Source organism: Oncorhynchus mykiss, unplaced genomic scaffold (assembly GCF_013265735.2).
Source record: "Oncorhynchus mykiss isolate Arlee unplaced genomic scaffold, USDA_OmykA_1.1 un_scaffold_251, whole genome shotgun sequence".
In the NCBI taxonomy this organism is placed as follows: Eukaryota; Metazoa; Chordata; class Actinopteri; order Salmoniformes; family Salmonidae; genus Oncorhynchus; species Oncorhynchus mykiss.
The window spans coordinates 246512-254424 of NW_023493710.1; positions in this window are offsets into that span (position 1 = coordinate 246512).

A 7913-nucleotide genomic window follows, 5' to 3' on the forward strand; every position below is an offset into this window, starting at 1 on the left:
GTTTAATCTACCAGAACATCATCAGAACCACTGATATGTCTGGAGTGGGTTTAATCTACCAGAACCACTGATATGTCTGGAGTGGGTTTAATCTACCAGAACATCATCAGAACCACTGATATGTCTGGAGTGGGTTTAATCTACCAGAACCACTGATATGTCTGGAGTGGGTTTAATCTACCAGAACATCATCAGAACCACTGATATGTCTGGAGTGGGTTTAATCTACCAGAACCACTGATATGTCTGGAGTGGGTTTAATCTACCAGAACCACTGATATGTCTGGAGTGGGTTTAATCTACCAGAACATCATCAGAACCATTGATATGTCTGGAGTGGGTTTAATCTACCAGAACCACTGATATGTCTGGAGTGGGTTTAATCTACCAGAACATCATCAGAACCACTGATATGTCTGGAGTGGGTTTAATCTACCAGAACCACTGATATGTCTGGAGTGGGTTTAATCTACCAGAACATCATCAGAACCATTGATATGTCTGGAGTGGTTTAATCTACCAGAACCACTGATATGTCTGGAGTGGGTTTAATCTACCAGAACATCATCAGAACCATTGATATGTCTGGAGTGGTTTAATCTACCAGAACCACTGATATGTCTGGAGTGGGTTTAATCTACCAGAACCACTGATATGTCTGGAGTGGGTTTAATCTACCAGAACCACTGATATGTCTGGAGTGGTTTAATCTACCAGAACCACTGATATGTCTGGAGTGGGTTTAATCTACCAGAACCACTGATATGTCTGGAGTGGGTTTAATCTACCAGAACATCATCAGAACCATTGATATGTCTGGAGTGGGTTTAATCTACCAGAACATCATCAGAACCACTGATTTGTCTGGAGTGGGTTTAATCTACCAGAACCACTGATATGTCTGGAGTGGGTTTAATCTACCAGAACATCATCAGAACCACTGATATGTCTGGAGTGGGTTTAATCTACCAGAACCATTGATATGTCTGGAGTGGGTTTAATCTACCAGAACATCATCAGAACCATTGATATGTCTGGAGTGGGTTTAATCTACCAGAACCACTGATATGTCTGGAGTGGGTTTAATCTACCAGAACCATTGATATGTCTGGAGTGGGTTTAATCTACCAGAACCACTGATATGTCTGGAGTGGGTTTAATCTACCAGAACCATTGATATGTCTGGAGTGGGTTTAATCTACCAGAACCATTGATATGTCTGGAGTGGGTTTAATCTACCAGAACATCATCAGAACCACTGATATGTCAGGAGTGGGTTTAATCTACCAGAACCATTGATATGTCTGGAGTGGGTTTAATCTACCAGAACCACTGATATGTCTAGAGTGGGTTTAATCTACCAGAACATCATCAGAACCATTGATATGTCTGGAGTGGGTTTAATCTACCAGAACCACTGATATGTCTGGAGTGGTTTAATCTACCAGAACCACTGATATGTCTGGAGTGGGTTTAATCTACCAGAACATCATCAGAACCATTGATATGTCTGGAGTGGGTTTAATCTACCAGAACCACTGATATGTCTGGAGTGGGTTTAATCTACCAGAACATCATCAGAACCATTGATATGTCTGGAGTGGGTTTAATCTACCAGAACATCATCAGAACCATTGATATGTCTGGAGTGGGTTTAATCTACCAGAACCACTGATATGTCTGGAGTGGTTTAATCTACCAGAACCACTGATATGTCTGGAGTGGGTTTAATCTACCAGAACCATTGATATGTCTGGAGTGGGTTTAATCTACCAGAACATCATCAGAACCATTGATATGTCTGGAGTGGGTTTAATCTACCAGAACCACTGATATGTCTGGAGTGGTTTAATCTACCAGAACCACTGATATGTCTGGAGTGGGTTTAATCTACCAGAACCACTGATATGTCTGGAGTGGGTTTAATCTACCAGAACATCATCAGAACCATTGATATGTCTGGAGTGGGTTTAATCTACCAGAACATCATCAGAACCATTGATATGTCTGGAGTGGGTTTAATCTACCAGAACATCATCAGAACCATTGATATGTCTGGAGTGGTTTAATCTACCAGAACATCATCAGAACCATTGATATGTCTGGAGTGGTTTAATCTACCAGAACCATTGATATGTCTGGAGTGGTTTAATCTACCAGAACCACTGATATGTCTGGAGTGGGTTTAATCTACCAGAACATCATCAGAACCACTGATATGTCAGGAGTGGGTTTAATCTACCAGAACCATTGATATGTCTGGAGTGGTTTAATCTACCAGAACATCATCAGAACCACTGATATGTCTGGAGTGGTTTAATCTACCAGAACCACTGATATGTCTGGAGTGGGTTTAATCTACCAGAACCATTGATATGTCTGGAGTGGGTTTAATCTACCAGAACATCATCAGAACCATTGATATGTCTGGAGTGGGTTTAATCTACCAGAACCACTGATATGTCTGGAGTGGTTTAATCTACCAGAACCACTGATATGTCTGGAGTGGGTTTAATCTACCAGAACCACTGATATGTCTGGAGTGGGTTTAATCTACCAGAACATCATCAGAACCATTGATATGTCTGGAGTGGGTTTAATCTACCAGAACATCATCAGAACCATTGATATGTCTGGAGTGGGTTTAATCTACCAGAACATCATCAGAACCATTGATATGTCTGGAGTGGTTTAATCTACCAGAACATCATCAGAACCATTGATATGTCTGGAGTGGTTTAATCTACCAGAACCATTGATATGTCTGGAGTGGTTTAATCTACCAGAACCACTGATATGTCTGGAGTGGGTTTAATCTACCAGAACATCATCAGAACCACTGATATGTCAGGAGTGGGTTTAATCTACCAGAACCATTGATATGTCTGGAGTGGTTTAATCTACCAGAACATCATCAGAACCACTGATATGTCTGGAGTGGTTTAATCTACCAGAACCACTGATATGTCTGGAGTGGGTTTAATCTACCAGAACATCATCAGAACCATTGATATGTCTGGAGTGGGTTTAATCTACCAGAACATCATCAGAACCATTGATATGTCTGGAGTGGGTTTAATCTACCAGAACATCATCAGAACCATTGATATGTCTGGAGTGGGTTTAATCTACCAGAACCATTGATATGTCTGGAGTGGGTTTAATCTACCAGAACCATTGATATGTCTGGAGTGGGTTTAATCTACCAGAACACCATCAGAACCATTGATATGTCTGGAGTGGGTTTAATCTACCAGAACCACTGATATGTCTGGAGTGGGTTTAATCTACCAGAACATCATCAGAACCATTGATATGTCTGGAGTGGGTTTAATCTACCAGAACCACTGATATGTCTGGAGTGGGTTTAATCTACCAGAACATCATCAGAACCACTGATATGTCTGGAGTGGGTTTAATCTACCAGAACCACTGATATGTCTGGAGTGGGTTTAATCTACCAGAACATCATCAGAACCACTGATATGTCTGGAGTGGGTTTAATCTACCAGAACCACTGATATGTCTGGAGTGGGTTTAATCTACCAGAACCACTGATATGTCTGGAGTGGGTTTAATCTACCAGAACATCATCAGAACCATTGATATGTCTGGAGTGGGTTTAATCTACCAGAACCACTGATATGTCTGGAGTGGGTTTAATCTACCAGAACCACTGATATGTCTGGAGTGGGTTTAATCTACCAGAACCACTGATATGTCTGGAGTGGGTTTAATCTACCAGAACCACTGATATGTCTGGAGTGGGTTTAATCTACCAGAACCACTGATATGTCTGGAGTGGTTTAATCTACCAGAACATCATCAGAACCACTGATATGTCTGGAGTGGGTTTAATCTACCAGAACCACTGATATGTCTGGAGTGGGTTTAATCTACCAGAACATCATCAGAATCACTGATATGTCTGGAGTGGGTTTAATCTACCAGAACCACTGATATGTCTGGAGTGGGTTTAATCTACCAGAACCACTGATATGTCTGGAGTGGGTTAATCTACCAGAACATCATCAGAACCATTGATATGTCTGGAGTGGGTTTAATCTACCAGAACATCATCAGAACCATTGATATGTCTGGAGTGGTTTAATCTACCAGAACCACTGATATGTCTGGAGTGGGTTTAATCTACCAGAACCACTGATATGTCTGGAGTGGGTTTAATCTACCAGAACCATTGATATGTCTGGAGTGGGTTTAATCTACCAGAACATCATCAGAACCACTGATATGTCTGGAGTGGGTTTAATCTACCAGAACATCATCAGAACCACTGATATGTCTGGAGTGGGTTTAATCTACCAGAACCACTGATATGTCTGGAGTGGGTTTAATCTACCAGAACATCATCAGAACCATTGATATGTCTGGAGTGGGTTTAATCTACCAGAACCACTGATATGTCTGGAGTGGGTTTAATCTACCAGAACCATTGATATGTCTGGAGTGGGTTTAATCTACCAGAACCACTGATATGTCTGGAGTGGGTTTAATCTACCAGAACATCATCAGAACCACTGATATGTCTGGAGTGGGTTTAATCTACCAGAACATCATCAGAACCACTGATATGTCTGGAGTGGTTTAATCTTCCAGAACCACTGATATGTCTGGAGTGGGTTTAATCTACCAGAACCACTGATATGTCTGGAGTGGGTTTAATCTACCAGAACATCATCAGAACCATTGATATGTCTGGAGTGGGTTTAATCTACCAGAACCACTGATATGTCTGGAGTGGGTTTAATCTACCAGAACATCATCAGAACCATTGATATGTCTGGAGTGGGTTAATCTACCAGAACCACTGATATGTCTGGAGTGGGTTTAATCTACCAGAACATCATCAGAACCATTGATATGTCTGGAGTGGGTTAATCTACCAGAACCACTGATATGTCTGGAGTGGGTTTAATCTACCAGAACCACTGATATGTCTGGAGTGGTTTAATCTACCAGAACATCATCAGAACCATTGATATGTCTGGAGTGGTTTAATCTACCAGAACCATTGATATGTCTGGAGTGGGTTTAATCTACCAGAACCACTGATATGTCTGGAGTGGGTTTAATCTACCAGAACATCATCAGAACCATTGATATGTCTGGAGTGGTTTAATCTACCAGAACATCATCAGAACCATTGATATGTCTGGAGTGGTTTAATCTACCAGAACCACTGATATGTCTGGAGTGGGTTTAATCTACCAGAACCACTGATATGTCTGGAGTGGGTTTAATCTACCAGAACATCATCAGAACCATTGATATGTCTGGAGTGGGTTTAATCTACCAGAACCACTGATATGTCTGGAGTGGGTTTAATCTACCAGAACCACTGATATGTCTGGAGTGGTTTAATCTACCAGAACATCATCAGAACCACTGATATGTCTGGAGTGGGTTTAATCTACCAGAACCACTGATATGTCTGGAGTGGGTTTAATCTACCAGAACCACTGATATGTCTGGAGTGGGTTTAATCTACCAGAACATCATCAGAACCATTGATATGTCTAGAGTGGGTTTAATCTACCAGAACCATTGATATGTCTGGAGTGGTTTAATCTACCAGAACCACTGATATGTCTGGAGTGGGTTTAATCTACCAGAACATCATCAGAACCACTGATATGTCAGGAGTGGGTTTAATCTACCAGAACCATTGATATGTCTGGAGTGGTTTAATCTACCAGAACATCATCAGAACCACTGATATGTCAGGAGTGGGTTTAATCTACCAGAACCACTGATATGTCTGGAGTGGGTTTAATCTACCAGAACATCATCAGAACCATTGATATGTCTGGAGTGGGTTTAATCTACCAGAACATCATCAGAACCATTGATATGTCTGGAGTGGGTTTAATCTACCAGAACATCATCAGAACCATTGATATGTCTGGAGTGGGTTTAATCTACCAGAACCATTGATATGTCTGGAGTGGGTTTAATCTACCAGAACCATTGATATGTCTGGAGTGGGTTTAATCTACCAGAACATCATCAGAACCATTGATATGTCTGGAGTGGGTTTAATCTACCAGAACATCATCAGAACCAATTGATATGTCTGGAGTGGGTTTAATCTACCAGAACCACTGATATGTCTGGAGTGGGTTTAATCTACCAGAACATCATCAGAACCACTGATATGTCTGGAGTGGGTTTAATCTACCAGAACCACTGATATGTCTGGAGTGGGTTTAATCTACCAGAACCACTGATATGTCTGGAGTGGGTTTAATCTACCAGAACATCATCAGAACCATTGATATGTCTGGAGTGGGTTTAATCTACCAGAACCACTGATATGTCTGGAGTGGGTTTAATCTACCAGAACCACTGATATGTCTGGAGTGGGTTTAATCTACCAGAACCACTGATATGTCTGGAGTGGGTTTAATCTACCAGAACCACTGATATGTCTGGAGTGGGTTTAATCTACCAGAACCACTGATATGTCTGGAGTGGTTTAATCTACCAGAACATCATCAGAACCACTGATATGTCTGGAGTGGGTTTAATCTACCAGAACCACTGATATGTCTGGAGTGGGTTTAATCTACCAGAACATCATCAGAACCACTGATATGTCTGGAGTGGGTTTAATCTACCAGAACCACTGATATGTCTGGAGTGGGTTTAATCTACCAGAACCACTGATATGTCTGGAGTGGGTTAATCTACCAGAACATCATCAGAACCATTGATATGTCTGGAGTGGGTTTAATCTACCAGAACATCATCAGAACCATTGATATGTCTGGAGTGGTTTAATCTACCAGAACCACTGATATGTCTGGAGTGGGTTTAATCTACCAGAACCACTGATATGTCTGGAGTGGGTTTAATCTACCAGAACCATTGATATGTCTGGAGTGGGTTTAATCTACCAGAACATCATCAGAACCACTGATATGTCTGGAGTGGGTTTAATCTACCAGAACATCATCAGAACCACTGATATGTCTGGAGTGGGTTTAATCTACCAGAACCACTGATATGTCTGGAGTGGGTTTAATCTACCAGAACATCATCAGAACCATTGATATGTCTGGAGTGGGTTTAATCTACCAGAACCACTGATATGTCTGGAGTGGGTTTAATCTACCAGAACCATTGATATGTCTGGAGTGGGTTTAATCTACCAGAACCACTGATATGTCTGGAGTGGGTTTAATCTACCAGAACATCATCAGAACCACTGATATGTCTGGAGTGGGTTTAATCTACCAGAACATCATCAGAACCACTGATATGTCTGGAGTGGTTTAATCTACCAGAACCACTGATATGTCTGGAGTGGGTTTAATCTACCAGAACCACTGATATGTCTGGAGTGGGTTTAATCTACCAGAACATCATCAGAACCATTGATATGTCTGGAGTGGGTTTAATCTACCAGAACCACTGATATGTCTGGAGTGGGTTTAATCTACCAGAACATCATCAGAACCATTGATATGTCTGGAGTGGGTTAATCTACCAGAACCACTGATATGTCTGGAGTGGGTTTAATCTACCAGAACATCATCAGAACCATTGATATGTCTGGAGTGGGTTAATCTACCAGAACCACTGATATGTCTGGAGTGGGTTTAATCTACCAGAACCACTGATATGTCTGGAGTGGTTTAATCTACCAGAACATCATCAGAACCATTGATATGTCTGGAGTGGTTTAATCTACCAGAACCATTGATATGTCTGGAGTGGTTTAATCTACCAGAACATCATCAGAACCATTGATATGTCTGGAGTGGTTTAATCTACCAGAACATCATCAGAACCATTGATATGTCTGGAGTGGTTTAATCTACCAGAACCACTGATATGTCTGGAGTGGGTTTAATCTACCAGAACCACTGATATGTCTGGAGTGGGTTTAA